Raw genomic sequence first — 18,739 nt, 5'->3', positions numbered from 1 at the left:
AGTATGACATAAGTATACCAAGTTTGCCGTCAATACCACATTGGGAAGTGGTTTAAAATTGTGTTACAAGATTTAAGGATACAACAACAGAGTGAGTTAAATAAAAGCGTGAAATAAAAAAGGTCTTCATATCTCATCGGATTCCTCTAATAGGATCCCTCTCATCGTATTCTTCTCATCGTATTCCTCTAGCATAATTACAATATTCTGATTGTGCATCATCATCATCTGCAGCTGCTGCTGCTATGCTCTGTGTGTGGCTGTGGTGTCGGGTTGCCCCAGTAAGCTTAGGCTATGGCATTGTTGTATAACAAGGCGATTTATATTTAATTTCACATTGTTGGATAACAAATCGATTTATATTTAATTTCTCATTGTTGTATAACAGATCGATTTATATTTAATTTCACATTGTTGTAAAACAAAGCGATGTATATTTAATTTCTCATTAAGTGCCCCTTCTAATTATTTGAGCCCTTCGTGCACAACAGGCCAAGTCTCAGATGGACCGCGCCTGATGTGGCTTTGAGATGTTGACTACCTCGCCTGGTGTGCAGGAGGTCGTGGGTTCGATCCAGACCCTGACGACGCCTGCTGCTGTATATTTGGAGTCTGCGTATCTCTCTCATCATCATCACGGTCGCTATGAGATGTTGACTACCTCGCCTGGTGTGCAGGAGGTCGTGGGTTCGATCCAGACCCTGACGACGCCTGCTGTTGTATATTTGGAGTCTGCGTCTCTCTCTCTCATCATCATCACGGTGGCTATGAGATGTTGACTACCTCGCCTGGTGTGCAGGAGGTCGTGGGTTCGATCCCGACCCTGACGACGCCTGCTGCTGTATATTTGGAGTCTGCGTCTCTCTCCCAGTGGCTGCGTGGATTTTCCTCCGGGTCCTGTGGGTTTGTTTCCGCACTCCCACGTTTAGAATCGACGTCTCTACGCGTTTCAGAGTTATTTGGCTGCTGGTGTAAATTTCCACGTGATGACGATGACCCGCAACTCCGTGGAGCTGCTATCATTTGCCATTATATTCTTGGTTCTTTCGGTAAAGTCACGTCGAAGGGAAACAATTAAATAATAATTATATATATAAAACAATAAAATTCTCACGACGTTTCGACTGCAACACAAACAGTCATCATCAGGTGTGAAAACCAACGGCAAGAAGCATTTGAAAGAAGTGGCGGTTTGTATTTATTTATTTTTTTACGTTAGCACCACGGATAGCGATTTGACAGTTTGTTTAGATGGACGAGTCCATCTATGTTCGGAAAAGAGGTGGGGGGAGACGAAAAATTCATGTATGCTGTCTGAAAGCCACCGTAAGCGTGAACAATCAATTAAGACCCGAAATGGTTTATCAAATCCTTCCAATGATTGCTAAGCCAGAATCCATCTTCTCGGTTGAAATTGTCTCTGTGTTTGTATATGTGGATAGCCTCATGAACGAATCTTTCATGGTAGCCAGATGGCTTGCAAAGAACCTCTGTCTTGGAGAAGTCAATGTCATGTGAGCCTACTGAATTATAACAGTGATCTGCCACGGCCGAGGTGTTGGTCCTACCGTGTTTAAGGTCTGCTTTGTGTTCACGAATGCGGTCCGAGACATGTCGTTTGGTTTCTCCAATGTAACTACTACCACAGAGGCAACTTAGTTTGTAGACACCAGGGTACTGTATGTCCGGAATCACATCTTTTACAGACAGAACCAGATCACGGATTTTATGTAATGTGTTGAAACGGACCTGGATCTTGTGTTTATTCAAGATTTTGGAGATCTTTTTGCCATTAGTCAGGGTCGCTTCTGCAAAAAAAAGAACTACCACATAGGGGGCGCCTGACTACACCTTGGTAAAAAAAAGAAATGTTGTTTATTATCACGAGGCCTCCTTTGCCAGTACCAAAATATAATAATAGGGTTTTTCCCCTTTTTTCTGAAAGGAGGCCTCATGATGTAAATGCTTAACCCCGAACCCTCATTACTCTGATAGTGGCATTGTCTTTGTGCTGTGTTCGCCTTTTGGCGCTGTCCTCTGGTCTAACACCGTTTGAGACGAGGCTCTAAGGAAAGCCGTCTCTGGTGTGGACCAATCAGTTTCAAGGACAATGCATCATCATCACCATCATCATACTATCAGAGTTTAGTTTGCATTCTGACTGCAAGTATTGTGGTTTACTGTAAACACGACGCCTTGCAAAAGGGTTCAGTTTTGTCGCCAGAAAAAAAGGGGAAACCCCCTATTATTATTCTTGTTGCTGTTGTTTATTAAGTAAATCGTTTTAGTTTGAGTTGCTCATCCGGGCCGCGAAAGCTGCGCGCGAAGGATGGAGGAGCTTCACTTAAAGCTTTCGTGACTGCGGTAGTTCACATTATTAAAGTCACTCTAGATACAGGTCCAAAGAAAATAACCAAAAAAACGACGACGTTTCGATCGCAACACAAGCGATCGTCATCAGGAGGAGGAGGATGCGTTGCGATCGAAACGTCGGAGTCTCTTGTTATTTTCTTTGAACCAATCGACGGGACATTACCCAAAGACCCAAATAAGGATGGAGGAGCTGTCCGCGGATATCCGCGGAAAACTCCTTGGGAGCTCCACGTGGGAGCTCCACGTGGATACATTTCCTCAATTAGGTCCCGGCGTTCCGACGACGGACATGCGGCAGTGGAGGGATAGGCCCTGGTGTTGATGGGTACTCACTTTCTCTCTCTATCCCCCCCCCCCTCTCCGTGTAGCCTGTAACAGACTGTTGGGGCAAGTGCTGTTAGCGAGCAGCACCTATGAAGGCCGGCACGGCACACGAGGGGGTGGGTGGCCAGCACCACGCCCGGCCGCCTTTGTCTCCTCCAATGGAGACGTTCACTACGCACCGCACCAGGTATTCATTTGAGGCTGAGTCTACCTAGGGGAGGCCCAGGGCCGGTTAAGATAATGGTCACTGATGGTGTTGGCCGTGATCAGGAATCGAACCCGGGTCGCCAGGTTCGTAGCGCAGCGTAGCGCTAACCACTACACTACCGCTCCCCACTCACAGCGCAACACACACAACACACAAACAACACACACACAACACACACACACACAACACAAACACACAACACACAACACGCACACACAACACACACACAACACACACACAACACACACCACACACACACAACACAAACACACAACACACACAATCAAACAACAGCAGCTGTTGCCGTGGTGGTTGGTGGTGGGGTGGGTGGTGGTGGTTGTGGTGGTGGTGATTGGTGGTGGTTGGTTGTGGTTGGTGGTGGTGGTTGTGGTGGTGGTTGGTGGTGGGGTGGGTGGTGGTGGTTGTGGTTGTGGTGGTGGTGGTGATTTTTCTGGGGCTTCCTGCCACGTCAATTGCAAGAGGCTCATTAGAGGCCTCTCAGGGCTCGGATATTTCCATCCGTCCCACCGGTTCCACTCCCTCCTCTGATTCTCAACTTGAATGTCTCTCCCTTCCCACACCCTTTCGGGGCCGTCCTGTTCCGATGGCGCGAACAAACAGTTTATAACACCCCCATCCACAAATATATAACACACCCATCCACAAATATATAACACACCCCCCTCCACACAAATATATAACACACCCATCCAGAAATATATAACACACCCATCCACAAATATATAACACACCCCCATCCACAAATATATAACACACCCTGTCCACACAAATATATAACACACCCATCCACAAATATATAACACACCCCCATCCACAAATATATAACACACCCCCATCCACAAATATATAACACACCCCCATCCACAAATATATAACACACCCCCATCCACAAATATATAACACACCCTGTCCACACAAATATATAACACACCAATCCACAAATATATAACACACCCCCATCCACAAATATATAACACACCCCCATCCACAAATATATAACACACCCTGTCCACACAAATATATAACACACCCATCCACAAATATATAACACACCCCCATCCACAAATATATAACACACCCCCATCCACAAATATATAACACCCCCTGTCCACACAAATATATAACACACCCATCCACAAATATATAACACACCCCCATCCACAAATATATAACACACCCCCATCCACAAATATATAACACCCCCTGTCCACACAAATATATAACACACCCATCCACAAATATATAACACACCCCCATCCACAAATATATAACACACCCCCATCCACAAATATATAACACACCCTGTCCACACAAATATATAACACCCCCATCCAGAAATATATAACACCCCCATCCACAAATATATAACACACCCATCCACAAATATATAACACACCTCGTCCACACAAATATATAACCCATGTCACCACCTGGGTCTGTCCCGTGACTTCCTGCTGCACGTAGCCTGGCACAGCAGTACAACCCATGCCACCACCTGGGGTCTGTCCCGTGGCCTCCTGCCAGCGGGCTTTCGACGCCTCACGTGGTGGCATCAACGTGCACCTAGCCTGGCACGACGAGGCGGAGTTCGGTTGGTGGGAGGGGGTTTGAGACGGAATCGTTCCGAGCGCGCTGGGCGCGTTCATGAATGTGGAACTTAGCGAACCACATCGACTGATCATCCAGCCCGGGTCCTGTGTGCCAAACTCGGCGGCGATTTTATCTGAGCCTTAGCCCTGCGTCTCCTCCCCTAGGTCGGCTCAGCCTCAAATGACGAGTAGCTCGGTGTGGTGCGTCAAAAACAACACATCGCCAGTCGGGGGAGACAAAGGCGGCCCGGGCGGGGTTGTTTGGCCATCCACCCCCCTCGTGTGCCGTGCCGGCCTTCATAGGCGCTGCTGCTACTCGCTCACAGCACTTGCCCCGACAGTCTGTCACAGGCTACACGGGGGACCTTTGTCTTTGTGTGTTCATAGCCGCTGCTGCTACTCGCTAACAGCACTTGCTCCAGCAATCTGTGACAGGCTACACGGGGGATCTTTGTCTCTGTGTGTTCACAGGCGCTGCTGCTACTCGCTAACAGCACTTGCCCCGACAGTCTGTCACAGGCTACACGGGGGATCTTTGTCTTTGTGTGTTCATAGGCGCTGCTGCTACTCGCTAACAGCACTTGCCCCAGCAGTCTGTCACAGGCTACACGGGGGATCTTTGTCTTTATCTCTATGAAAGCATTGCTTGGAGCGGTGGTGTAGTGGTTAGCGTTGCGCTGCGATTCCCGCTCACGACCAACATCAGTGACGATTCTCTGAACCGGTCCTGGGTCTCCTCCCCTAGGTCAACTCAGCCCCAAATGATTACCTGGTGCGGTGCGTAAACACATCGCCAGTGGGGGAGACAAAGGTGGCCCGGGCGTGGTGCTGGGACACCCACCCCCTCGTGTGCACGCTCCGTTCTCGCGACCAGCACTTGCCCTAAAAGTCAGGGAAGGCTGTACGGGGTATTTATATATTTGTCTAAATCCGTGTCTCTGTGTCTCTCTGTCTCTGTCTCTCCGTGTCTCAGTGTCTCTGTCTCTCCGTGTCTCTGTCTCTCTGTCTCTCTGTGTCTCTGTCTCTCTGTGTCTCTGTGTCTCTGTCGCTCTGTGTCTCTGTCTCTCTGTGTCTCTGTGTCTCTGTGTCTCTGTCTCTCCGTGTCTCTGTGTCTCTCTGTCTCTGTCTCTCTGTCTCTCTGTGTCTCTGTGTCTCTGTGTCTCTGTCTCTCTGTGTCTCTGTCTCTTCGTGTTTCTGTGTCTCTCTGTCTGTGTCTCTGTCTCTCTGTCTCACTGTGTCTCTGTGTCTCCGTGTCTCTGTGTCTCTGTCTCTCTGTGTCTCGTGTCCCTGTCTCTCCGTGTCTCTGTCTCTCTGTGTCTCTCTGTCTCTCCGTGTCTCTGTCTCTCTGTCTCTCTGTCTCCGTGTCTCTCCGTGTCTCCGTGTCTCCGTATCTCTGTGTCTCTGTCCTTCTCGTCTCTCTCCACGTGCGTCTCTGCGCCACCACTCACCACCACCACTCACTACCAACACTCACCATCACTCACCACCACCACTCACCACCACAACCACTCACCATCACTCACCACCACTCACTACCAACACTCACCATCACTCACCACCACCACCACTCACCACCACTACTCACTACCAACACTCACCATCACTCACCACCACCACTCACCACCACAACCACTCACCATCACTCACCACCACTCACCACCACTAACCACCACCACCACTCACCACCACTCACCACCACCACTCACCACCAACACCACTCACCATCACTCACCACCACCACTCACCACTCATCACCACCACTCACTACCAACACTCACCACCACTCACCACTCATCACCACCACTCACTACCAACTCTCACCATCACTCACCACTCACCACCACAACCACTCACCATCACTCACCACCACTCACTATCACTCACCACCACTCACTATCACTCACCACCACCACTCACTACCAACACTCACCACCACAACCACTCACCACCATTCACCACCAACAATCACCACCACTCACCACCACCACCATTAACAACCACTCACCACCAACAATCACCATCACTCACCACCACCACCACTCACCACCACTCACCATTACTCACCACTACCACTCACCACCACCACTCACCACCAACACTCACCACCACTCACCACCACCACTCACCACCACTCACCACCACTCACCACCACTCACCACCAACCATCACCCCACCATTCCTCACCAACACACGTCTCAATCACCCAGGCCCTTAACCATATAAAGCAACGGGCAATTGCCTGGTGGATAAGACGCATCACAGACGCACACACAACTATATATATAGACTCGGGCAGATAAGACTCAAACACAAGCACCTGCTGTAGGCGCGTAGCAAAAAGCATTCGCCACGCTGCGTTGCAGATTTGTCGGAAGGTTCAATAACCCGCAGACAATGGCGGAGCCAAGATTTCCAGGTAGTGGGGGGGTAGTTCATGCTCTTTGATTCTTTAGATAAAGTGACGTAGGTATTAAAATAAATACATAAATAATCTAGCAAAAAAATAGATATTTTTATTTTATATAAAACAAAAAAAATATAGCAAAAAAATATTTATTTTATATAAAACACAAATAATCTAGCAAAAATATATATTTTATATATAAAAAAATAATCTAGCAAAAATATATTTTTTTTATTTTATATTAAACAAAAAAGAATATAGCAAAAAATATATATTTTTTTTATATGGGTGGTGTGGGTGGGGTGAGTGGGGTGCGTGGGTGGGGTGCGTGTGGTGAGTCGGGTGGGTGGGGGGGGTGGGTGGGGTACGTGGGGTACGTGGGGTTCGTGGGGTGGGTGAGGTGCATGGGGTGGGGTGGGTGGGGTGCGTGGGATGGGTGGGGTGCGTGGGGTGGGTGGGGTACGTGGGGTGAGTGGGGTGGGTGGGGTGAGTTGGGTGGGTGGGGTACGTGGGGTGCGTGAGGTGCGTGGGGTAAGTGGGGTGCGTGGGGTGTGTGAGGTGGGGTGGGTGGGGTGGATGGGGTGGGTGGGTGGTGTGGGTGGATGGGGTGGGTGGGGTGCGTGGGGTGGTTGGATGGGGTGGGTGGGGTGGGTGGATGGGGTGTGTGGGGTGCGTGGGGTGAGTTGGGTGGGTGGGGTGCGTGGGTGGTGTGGGTGGATGGGGTGGGTGGGGTTCGTGGGTGGTGTGGGTGGATGGGGTGTGTGGGGTGCGTGGGGTGAGTGGGGTGGGGTGAGTGGGGTGGGTGGGGTGGGTGGGTGGTGTGGGTGGATGGGGTGTGTGGGGTGGGTGGTGTGGGTGGTGTGGGTGGATGGGGTGCGTGGGTGGTGTGGGTGGATGGGGTGGGTGGGTGGTGTGGGTGGATGGGGTGGGTGGGGTGCGTGGGGTGGTTGGATGGGGTGGGTGGTGTGGGTGGATGGGGTGTGTGGGGTGCGTGGGGTGAGTTGGGTGGGTGGGGTGCGTGGGTGGTGTGGGTGGATGGGGTGGGTGGGTGGTGTGGGTGGATGGGGTGGGTGGGGTGCGTGGGTGGTGTGGGTGGATGGGGTGTGTGGGGTGCGTGGGGTGAGTGGGGTGGGGTGGTGTGGGTGGATGGGGTGTGTGGGTGGTGTGGGGTGCGTGGGGTGGATGGGGTGTGTGGGGTGTGTGGGTGGATGGGGTGTGTGGGTGGTGTGGGTGGATGGGGTGTGTGGGTGGTGTGGGTGGATGGTGTGTGGGTGTGTGCGTGTGTGCCGCATGGTAAATGACACCGTGTTGGTGCCCCCCAAAGCGAGGGGCCCGGAGCGATCCCCCCGATTAGCCGTGACCCCCTTAGTGAGGTCACAGGGCGCGCGCGGGAGCGTTGCGTGGAATGCCGTGGTAGACAACTTACAGCTCACGTTAAACAAAGGAATAAGTAATATTGAAAACAACTTTTTTTTAAACACGCTTTAATGAAATGTACCGTACTAGTAATGGAAGAACTCCACGACTCCAGGAAGTTGCCCCGAAGCTTGCCACAACGTAAGGGACCGGTGGTGATTTACAGCCAACGTGGACAATTCGACCCAAGCCGAAACATAACATGTAAAAAAAAATAACGTTTAAAAATATATACTTGTATTTGTTTTGATAGAATATAGTTATTGTCATCAGTATGACGTAAGTATACCAAGTTAGCAGGCGGTACCACATTGGGAAGTGGGTAAAAAAGTTAAGTTACAATATTTGAGGATACAACAACAGAGTGAGTTAAATAAAACGTGAAATAATAAAAACCACGAACACATTTGTTTTAGTTGACCAGGTGTAGGGCCCCACTGGGCCGCTGTGTAGTCCAAGGCCGTAATTATAATATATATTTAATATATTGCTATAAAATAGATTTCTATTTATATGATTGTGGTTATGGTTGTATTTTATCAATCCCTAATCTCTGCCGTTACATATGTAGTGTTTATAATGACGAATAAACTTCTTACGAGGCACACTCTGTTTATTGTAATACTTCTCTTACACAGTCCTTAACACACAGAGGGGGTGTACGGTCCCCTCACCCGATACCCTAAGGAGGTACAGCCTCCGGACTTAGCGGGACCTACACACAGCTCTCTTGATACCTAAGGAGGTACAGCATCCGGACTTAGCGTGACCTACACACAGCTCTCTTGATACCTAAGGAGCTACAGCCTCCGGACTTAGCGTGACCTACACACAGGTCTCTTGATACCTAAGGAGCTACAACCTCCAGACTTATCGTGACCTACACACAGGTCCCTTGCTAACCTAAGGAGGTACAGCCTCCTATCTTGGCGGGACTTACTCACACGTCTACCGCTATCCTAGAGTCCTCCGGCTGGGACCTAGGGGAGGCTATCTGACCCACCGCTGACCCGGCGGGTCTTGACCACTGGGTACACCGAGCCTTAGCCCTCAGAAGGGCTGGAAGGCTGGTCCAGGGTCCTGACTATCTTCAGCCCGGACTTCGGTCTTCGTGTAGGGAGAGAACTCCCCGTGCTCTGCGCAGTCACCCTTCTTATACCCGTTCGTGGCCAGGTGTAACCAATCACACATTTCCACGTGGAACTGTCTGATTGGTTCTTACCAAACTGTGGCTATGATCCACTTCACCTCGTCTGACCCCAACCGTTATGTACCCAGAGGTAACGCTGCACTGCCCCTTTGATACCTGGTGGCAATGCAGGTTACCGAACAGTGAGTAGTTAACACATCTAAACATCCAATGAAACAAAAAATGTTTTTAAAAGTTCAAACAGAGTAATGTAAATACAATAAAACTATTAGACATTATTGTAAAAAATAAATAAAAAGTCCATCCTATGTGTTAGTGATTTTTTTAATATTTTAGGCAGGAAATTAGTTTTCAAATTTATATTTTAGTTTCTGGGTTTGGACCCCCAGACACCCTGGAAGATTTGGTCCCCCCCCCACCCCCCCAATGTTGACTCCATGGCTACGGCCTTGGTGTAGTCGCTCTTTGTCAGAAGCAAACCCTGGCGATCGCCGATGATAGCCGCTCAACCAAGTGGATCGCCATCGTCATCAGCGTCGTCGTCGAGTGGAAATTCATAGCAGCGGCCAAATAACTCGATTCTAAATGTGGGAGGGAAAACCCGGAGGACCCGGAGAAAAAATTCACGCGACCACGGAGAGAGAGAGAGACACACAAACTCCAAATCTACAGCAGCAGCAGGCGTCGTCAGGGTCGGGATGGAACCCACGACCTCCTGCACACCAGGCGAGGTAGTTAACATCTCCTAGCCACCGTGATGATGATGAGAGAGAGACGCAGACTCCAAATATACAGCAGCAGGCATCGTCAGGGTCGGGATGGAACCCACGACCTCCTGCATACCAGGCGAGGTAGTTAACATCTCCTAGCCACCGTGATGATGATGAGAGAGAGACGCAGACTCCAAATATACAGCAGCAGGCATCGTCAGGGTCGGGATGGAACCCACGACCTCCTGCATACCAGGCGAGGTAGTTAACATCTCATAGCCACCGTGATGATGATGATGAGAGAGAGAGAGACGCAGACTCCAAATCTACAGCAGCAGGCGTCGTCAGGGTCGGGATAGAACCCACGACCTCCTGCACACCAGGCGAGGTAGTTAACATCTCCTAGCCACCGTGATGATGATGAGAGAGAGAGAGAGACGCAGACTCCAAATCTACAGCAGCAGGCATCGTCAGGGTTGGGATGGAACCCACGACCTCCTGCACACCAGGCGAGGTAGTTAACATCTCATAGCCACCGTGATGATGATGATGAGAGAGAGAGACGCAGACTCCAAATATACAGCAGCAGGCATTTTCAGGGTCGGGATGGAACCCACGACCTCCTGCACACCAGGCGAGGTAGTTAACATCTCCTAGCCACCGTGATGATGATGAGAGAGAGAGAGACGCAGACTCCAAATCTACAGCAGCAGGCATCGTCAGGGTCGGGATGGAACCCACGACCTCCTGCACACCAGGCGAGGTAGTTAACATCTCATAGTCACCGTGATGATGATCTATGCAGCAGCTCAGTAAGGGCCTTACCTGCTAACAATTAAAATAGTTCACAGTTTTGTTGAGTTACTCGCCACCAACGGCACTTGCCCCTCCAACAGGCTGCTGGAGGCTATGCGGGGCATCTTAGTCTTTGTGTGGGTGTGCCTGCCCGTGCGATAAAATTAGCAGTTCGTGATGAGATCTGTTATCGGCTCTGCAGCTGTGTAAGGCTATTAGAGATTGGTCGCCAGGGGTTAAACACACACTGAGCAGTGACACCAGGGTGAGCAGGCGTGGGCGTGTGGATGGAGCATGGGAGCATGGTGCATGAGTGTGTGTGAGTGTGTCCATGTGTGTGGGTGTGTGAGTGTGTCCATGTGTGTGTGTGAGTGTGTCCATGTGTGTGTGTCCATGTCCATGTGTGTGTGTGTCCATGTGTGTGTGTGTGTTCATGTGTGTGTGTGTCCATGTGTGTGAGAGAGCGATAGTGTAGCGGTTAGCGCGCTGCGCTATGAACCTGGCCACCCGGGTTCGATTCCCGCTCACGGCCAACACCAGTGACGATTATCTGAACCGGTCCCGGGCCTCCCCTAGGTCGACTCAGCCTCAAATGAGTACCTGGTACGGTGTGTAAACATTGCCACTGGGGAGACAAAGGCGGTCGGGCTTGGTGCTGGCCACCCACCCCCTCGTAAGGCTATATGGGGGATCTTTGTCTTTATCTTTTGTGTGAGTGTGGGTGAGTGTGTCCATGTGTGTGTGAGTGTGTCCATGTGTGTGTGAGTGTGTCCATGTGTGTGTGAGTGTGTCTATGTGTGTGTGTGTGTGAGTGTGTCTATGTGAGTGTGGGTGAGTGTGGGTGAGTGTGGGTGAGTGTGGGTGAGTGTGGGTGAGTGTGGGTGAGTGTGGGTGAGTGTGGGTGAGTGTGTGTGAATGTGGGTGAGTGTGTCTATGTGTGTGTGAATGTGGGTGAGTGTGTCTATGTGTCTATGTGTGTCTATGTGTGTGTGAGTGTGTCTATGTGAGTGTGTGTGTGTGTCCATGTGTGTGTGTGTCTATGTGAGTGTGGGTGAGTGTGTCCATGTGTGTGTGAGTGTGTCTATGTGAGTGTGGGTGAGTGTGTCTATGTGTGTGTGAATGTGGGTGAGTGTGTCCATGTGTGTGTGAGTGTGTCTATGTGTGTGTGGGTGTGTCTGTGTGTGTGTGTCTATATAGTGGGGAGCGATATTGTAGCGGTTAGCGCGCTGCGCTATGAACCTGGCCACCCGGGTTCGATTCCCGCTCACGGCCAACACCAGTGACGATTATCTGAACCGGTCCCGGGCCTCCCCTAGGTCGACTCAGCCTCAAATGAGTACCTGGTACGGTGTGTAAACATTGCCACTGGGGAGACAAAGGCGGTCGGGCTTGGTGCTGGCCACCCACCCCCTCGTAAGGCTATATGGGGGATCTTTGTCTTTATCTTTTGTGTGAGTGTGGGTGAGTGTGTCCATGTGTGTGTGAGTGTGTCCATGTGTGTGTGAGTGTGTCTATGTGTGTGTGTGTGAGTGTGTCTATGTTTGTGTGAGTGTGTCTATGTGAGTGTGGGTGAGTGTGGGTGAGTGTGGGTGAGTGTGGGTGAGTGTGTCTATGTGTGTGTGAATGTGGGTGAGTGTGTCCATGTGTGTGTGAGTGTGTCTATGTGTGTGTGAGTGTGTCTATGTGTGTGTGTGTGTCTATGTGAGTGTGTGTGTGTGTCCATGTGTGTGTGTGTCTATGTGAGTGTGGGTGAGTGTGTCCATGTGTGTGTGTGTCTATGTGAGTGTGGGTGAGTGTGTCTATGTGTGTGTGAATGTGGGTGAGTGTGTCCATGTGTGTGTGAGTGTGTCTATGTGTGTGTGGGTGTGTCTGTGTGTGTGTGTGTCTATATAGTGGGGAGCGATATTGTAGCGGTTAGCGCGCTGCGCTATGAACCTGGCCACCCGGGTTCGATTCCCGCTCACGGCCAACACCAGTGACGATTATCTGAACCGGTCCCGGGCCTCCCCTAGGTCGACTCAGCCTCAAATGAGTACCTGGTACGGTGTGTAAACATTGCCACTGGGGAGACAAAGGCGGTCGGGCGTGGTGCTGGCCACCCACCCCCTCGTATACCGTTCCGGCCTTCATAGGTGCTCGCTAACAGCACTTGCCCCTACAGTCTGTTATAGGCTATATGGGGGATCTTTGTGGGTGAGTGTGTTCATGTGTGTGTGTGTCCATATATATGTGTGTGTGAGTGTGTGTCCATGTGTAGTGGCCTTATTGACGTCGGAGACTGTTCATTGGAGGCAACACGTATTTATTACAGACGCTTCAATTACAGTGGCGAATCTGATACTTGAAGAGGTAACGGGTCTCTTCGCCCGTACTCCACAGAGGGAAACGTTCCCCGAGCCTTAGCCCACGCTAGCTCCCCGGTCCCCTCTATCCTGGTCCTCTCTCAGGAGGCTAGGTCCCGATCACCAGCCACACGAGTCCGTGGCCCTCGGAAGGACATCGGGCCGAAGGAGTTCCGGGGTCTGGCTAGTCGATCTCCGTTCTTCCCTGGCTCTTCATCTTCACTGAGCTCGAACTGCCTCTCAACTGTCCGGGTCCCACCTTTTATACTGTCCCTCACTGAGGGGCGGGGCTGGGAGGGATCACAGCCCTCCAGGGTGGTGGCCGTAGCGGACGTGGTTGTGGCCACCGTTATACAACCTCCTGTAACACCTCTACACGTAGTAGTAGTAATAATAATTATAGGGGTTTTCCCGTTGTTGTTTTTTTCTGGCAACAAAACTGAAACCTTTTTAACGAGGATTCATGTCACTGCATTAACCACAATACCTGCAGTCAAAATGCAAACAAAAAAAACACACTATGATAATATGATGATGCATTGTTCTTGAAACTGATTGGTCCACACCAAGGGTGGGCTTTCTTTTGAGCCTCGACTCAATTGGTGCACCCGTAGTGTAGTGTATAGTGTAATGTAGTAGTGTATAGTGTAGTGTATAGTGTATAGTGTAGTAGTGTATAGTGTAGTGTATAGTGTAGTGTATAGTGTGTGTATAGTAGTGTATAGTGTAGTGTATAGTGTGGTGTATAGTGTAGTGTAGAGTAGTGTATAGTGTAGTGTATAGTGTAGTGTATAGTGTTGTGTATAGTAGTGTATAGTGTAGTGTATAGTAGTGTATAGTGTAGTGTATAGTGTAGTGTATAGTGTAGTGTATAGTAGTGTATAGTTTAGTGTATAGTGTAGTGTATAGTAGTGTATAGTGTAGTGTATAGTGTAGTGTATAGTGTAGTGTGTAGTGTATAGTAGTGTATAGTGTAGTGTATAGTACTGTATAGTGTAGTGTATAGTGTAGTGTATAGTGTAGTGTATAGTGTAGTGTATAGTGTAGTGTGTAGTATAGGGCATAGTGTGGTGTAGTATATAGTGTAGTGTATAGTGTAGTGTATAGTGTAGTGTAGTATATAGTGTAGTGTATAGTGTAGTGTATAGTGTAGTATATAGTGTAGTGTATAGTGTAGTGTATAGTGTAGTATATAGTGTAGTGTAGTATATAGTGCAGTGTATAGTGTAGTATATAGTGTAGTATATAGTGTAGTGTATAGTGTAGTGTATAGTAGTGTAGTATATAGTGTACTGTATAATGTAGTGTATAGTAGTGTAGTGTATAGTGTAGTGTATAGTGTAATGTATAGTAGTTTAGTATATAGTGTAGTGTATAGTGTAGTGCATAGTAGTGTAGTATATAGTGTAGTGTATAGTGTAGTGTATAGTAGTGTAGTGTATAGTGTAGTGTATAGTGTAATGTATAGTAGTTTAGTATATAGTGTAGTGTATAGTGTAGTGTATAGTGTAGTGTATAGTGTAGTGTATAGTGTAGTGTATAGTGTGGTGTATAGTAGTGTAGTGTGTAGTATAGTGCATAGTGTAGTGTATAGTGTGTAGTGTATAGTGTAGTGTGTAGTGTATAGTGTAGTGTATAGTGTAGTGTATAGTGAAGTGTATAGTATATAGTGTAGTTTATAGTGTAGTGTAGAGTGTAGTCTATACAGCGGTGACCACCGCCTTTGTTCGATGGCCGAGCCAAAAACTGCCGCGCCACCACGTGTGTGTGAGCTGTCTCCTCGTGTGTGAGCTGTCTCCTCGTGTGTGAGCTGTCTCCTCGTGTGTGAGCTGTCTCCTCGTGTGTGAGCTGTCTCCTCGTGTGTGAGCTGTCTCCTCGTGTGTCAGCTGTCTCCTCGTCTGTGAGCTGTCTCCACGTGTGTGAGCTGTCTCCTCGTGATTGTGTGAGCTGTCTCCTCGTGTGTCAGCTGTCTCCTCGTGTGTGTGTGAGCTGTCTCCTCGTGTGTCAGCTGTCTCCTCGTGTGTCAGCTGTCTCCTCGTGTGTCAGCTTTCTCCTCGTGTGTGAGCTGTCTCCTCGTGTGTCAGCTGTCTCCTCGTGTGTGAGCTGTCTCCTCGTGTGTGAGCTGTCTCCACGTGTGTGAGCTGTCCCCTCGTGTGTCAGCTGTCTCCTCGTGTGTCAGCTGTCTCCTCGTGTGTGAGCTGTCCCCTCGTATGTGTGTGAGCTGTCTCCTCGTGTGTGTGTGAGCTGTCTCCTCGTGTGTCAGCTGTCTCCTCGTGTGTGAGCTGTCTCCTCGTGTGTGAGCTGTCCCCTCGTGTGTCAGCTGTCTCCTCGTGTGTGTGAGCTGTCTCCTCGTGTGTGAGCTGTCTCCTCGTGTGTGAGCTGTCCCCTCGTGTGTCAGCTGTCTCCTCGTGTGTGTGTGAGCTGTCTCCTCGTGTGTGAGCTGTCTCCTCGTGTGTGAGCTGTCCCCTCGTGTGTCAGCTGTCTCCTCGTGTGTGTGTGAGCTGTCTCCTCGTGTGTGAGCTGTCTCCCCGTGTGTGAGCTGTCCCCTCGTGTGTCAGCTGTCTCCTCGTGTGTGAGCTGTCTCCTCGTGTGTGAGCTGTCTCCTCGTGTGTCAGCTGTCTCCTCGTGTGTGAGCTGTCTCCTCGTGTGTGAGCTGTCTCCTCGTGTGTCAGCTGTCTCCTCGTGTGTGAGCTGTCCCATCGTGTGTGTGTGTGTGAGCTGTCTCCTCGTGTGTGAGCTGTCCCATCGTGTGTCAGCTGTCTCCTCGTGTGTGTGTCAGCTGTCTCCTCGTGTGTGTGTGTGAGCTGTCTCCTCGTGTGTGTGCTGTCTCCTCATGTGTGTGTGAGCTGTCTCCTCGTGTGTGAGCTGCCCTTTGCTTTCCTACCCCACAGAAAGGCAAAGACACCTCAGCGTTGTGAAACCACGAATTGATCAACCATCCCCTTGCAAGCACGGCGTCCCTGACACCTAAAACCATTAAACTATAAACACATTTACTTTGTTAACGTTGCTGGGTCAGGCACCCACTGATCAGCTATGTAGCTATTTTACTTTTTTTCAAAAGCGACCTGGCTATCACTGAATGATAGCGCTACGAGGTGGATTAATTGCCATCGTCATCGTGTGGAAATTGCGAGCGGCAACCAAACACCTCTGAACACGTAGAGACGTTGATTCTGAACGTGGAGCGGTGGACAATCCGGAGGACCCGGAGCGAAATCCACGCAACCACGGAGAGAGAGAGAGAGAGACGCAGACTCCAAATCTACAGCAGCAGCAGCAGGCATCGTCAGGGTCGGGATGGAGCCCACGACCTCCTGTAGGCGGGGCGAGGTAGTTAACATCTCATAGCCACCGTGATGATGATGAGAGAGACGCAGACTCCAAATCTACAGCAGCAGGCATCGTCAGGGTCGGGATGGAACCCACGACCTCCTGCACACCAGGCGAGGTAGTTAACATCTCATAGCCACCGTGATGATGAGAGAGAGACGCAGACTCCAAATCTACAGCAGCAGGCATCGTCAGGGTCGGGATGGAACCCACGACCTCCTGTAGATCCGACGAGGTAGTTAACATCTCATAGCCACCGTGATGATGATGAGAGAGACACACAAACTCCAAATCTACAGCAGCAGGCATCGTCAGGGTCGGGATAGAACTCACGACCTCCTGCATACCAGGCGAGGTAGTTAACATCTCATAGCCACCGTGATGATGATGATGAGAGAGACACGCAGACTCCAAATCTACAGCAGCAGCAGGCGTCAGGGTCGGGATGGAACCCACGACCTCCTGTAGACCCAGCGAGGTAGCTAACATCTCATAGCCACAGTGACACCCCATGACAGGGAATGAATTCATGACAGCTGTCATAATTTTTATTTTAATGTCGCATTCATTCACCGCTGGGTGAGGAAAATAAACTTTGCCGAGTCTCAAGACTCGGGAGCTGCGGTGGCTATGAGATGTTAACTACCTCGCCGGGTATACAGGAGGTCGTGGGTTCCATCCCGACCCTGACGCCTGCTGCTGCTGTAGATTTGCAGTCTGCGTCTCTCTCTCTCATCATCATCATCACGGTGGCTATGAGATGTTGACTACCTCGCCTGGTGTGCAGGAGGTCGTGGGTTCCATCCCGACCCTGACGATGCCTGCTGCTGTAGATTTGGAGTCTGCGTCTCTCTCTCTCATCATCATCACGGTGGCTATGAGATGTTAACTACCTCGCCTGGTGTGCAGGAGGTCGTGGGTTCCATCCCGGCCCTGACGATGCCTGCTGCTGTATATTTGGAGTCTGCGTCTCTCTCTCTCATCATCATCATCATCACGGTGGCTATGAGATGTTAACTACCTCGCCTGGTGTGCAGGAGGTCGTGGGTTCCATCCCGACCCTGACGATGCCTGCTGCTGTAGATTTGGAGTCTGCGTCTCTCTCTCTCATCATCATCACGGTGGCTATGAGATGTTAACTACCTCGCCTGGTGTGCAGGAGGTCGTGGGTTCCATCCCGGCCCTGACGATGCCTGCTGCTGTAGATTTGGAGTCTGCGTCTCTCTCTCTCATCATCATCATCACGGTGGCTATGAGATGTTAACTACCTCGCCTGGTGTGCAGGAGGTCGTGGGTTCCATCCCGACCCTGACGATGCCTGCTGCTGTAGATTTGGAGTCTGCGTCTCTCTCTCATCATCATCATCATCACGGTGGCTATGAGATGTTAACTACCTCGCCTGGTGTGCATGAGGTCGTGGGTTCCATCCTGACCCTGACGACGCCTGCTGTTGCTGTAGATTTGGAGTCTGCGTCTCTCTCTCTCATCATCATCATCATCACGGTGGCTATGAGATGTTGACTACCTCGCCTGGTGTGCAGGAGGTCGTGGGTTCCATCCCGACCCTGGCGATGCCTGCTGCTGTAGATTTGGAGTCTGCGCCTCTCTCTCATCATCATCATCATCACGGTGGCTATGAGATGTTAACTACCTCGCCTGGTGTGCAGGAGGTCGTGGGTTCCATCCCGACCCTGACGATGCCTGCTGCTGCAGATTTGGAGTCTGCGTCTCTCTCTCTCATCATCATCATCACGGTGGCTATGAGATGTTAACTACCTCGCCTGGTGTGCAGGAGGTCGTGGGTTCCATCCTGACCCTGACGATGCCTGCTGCTGTAGATTTGGAGTCTGCGTCTCTCTCTCATCATCATCATCATCACGGTGGCTATGAGATGTTAACTACCTCGCCTGGTGTGTAGGAGGTCGTGGGTTCCATCCTGACCCTGACGACGCCTGCTGTTGCTGTAGATTTGGAGTCTGCGTCTCTCTCTCATCATCATCATCATCACGGTGGCTATGAGATGTTAACTACCTCGCCTGGTGTGCAGGAGGTCGTGGGTTCCATCCTGACCCTG

The sequence above is a fragment of the Petromyzon marinus genome, chromosome 66 (assembly GCF_048934315.1).
Source record: "Petromyzon marinus isolate PM22_M1 ecotype Great Lakes invasive population chromosome 66, UKy_Petmar_22M1.pri1.0, whole genome shotgun sequence".
Taxonomy (NCBI): domain Eukaryota; kingdom Metazoa; phylum Chordata; class Hyperoartia; order Petromyzontiformes; family Petromyzontidae; genus Petromyzon; species Petromyzon marinus.
The sequence above is the reverse complement of the archived record's forward strand: the minus strand, read 5'-3'. Positions refer to the sequence as shown.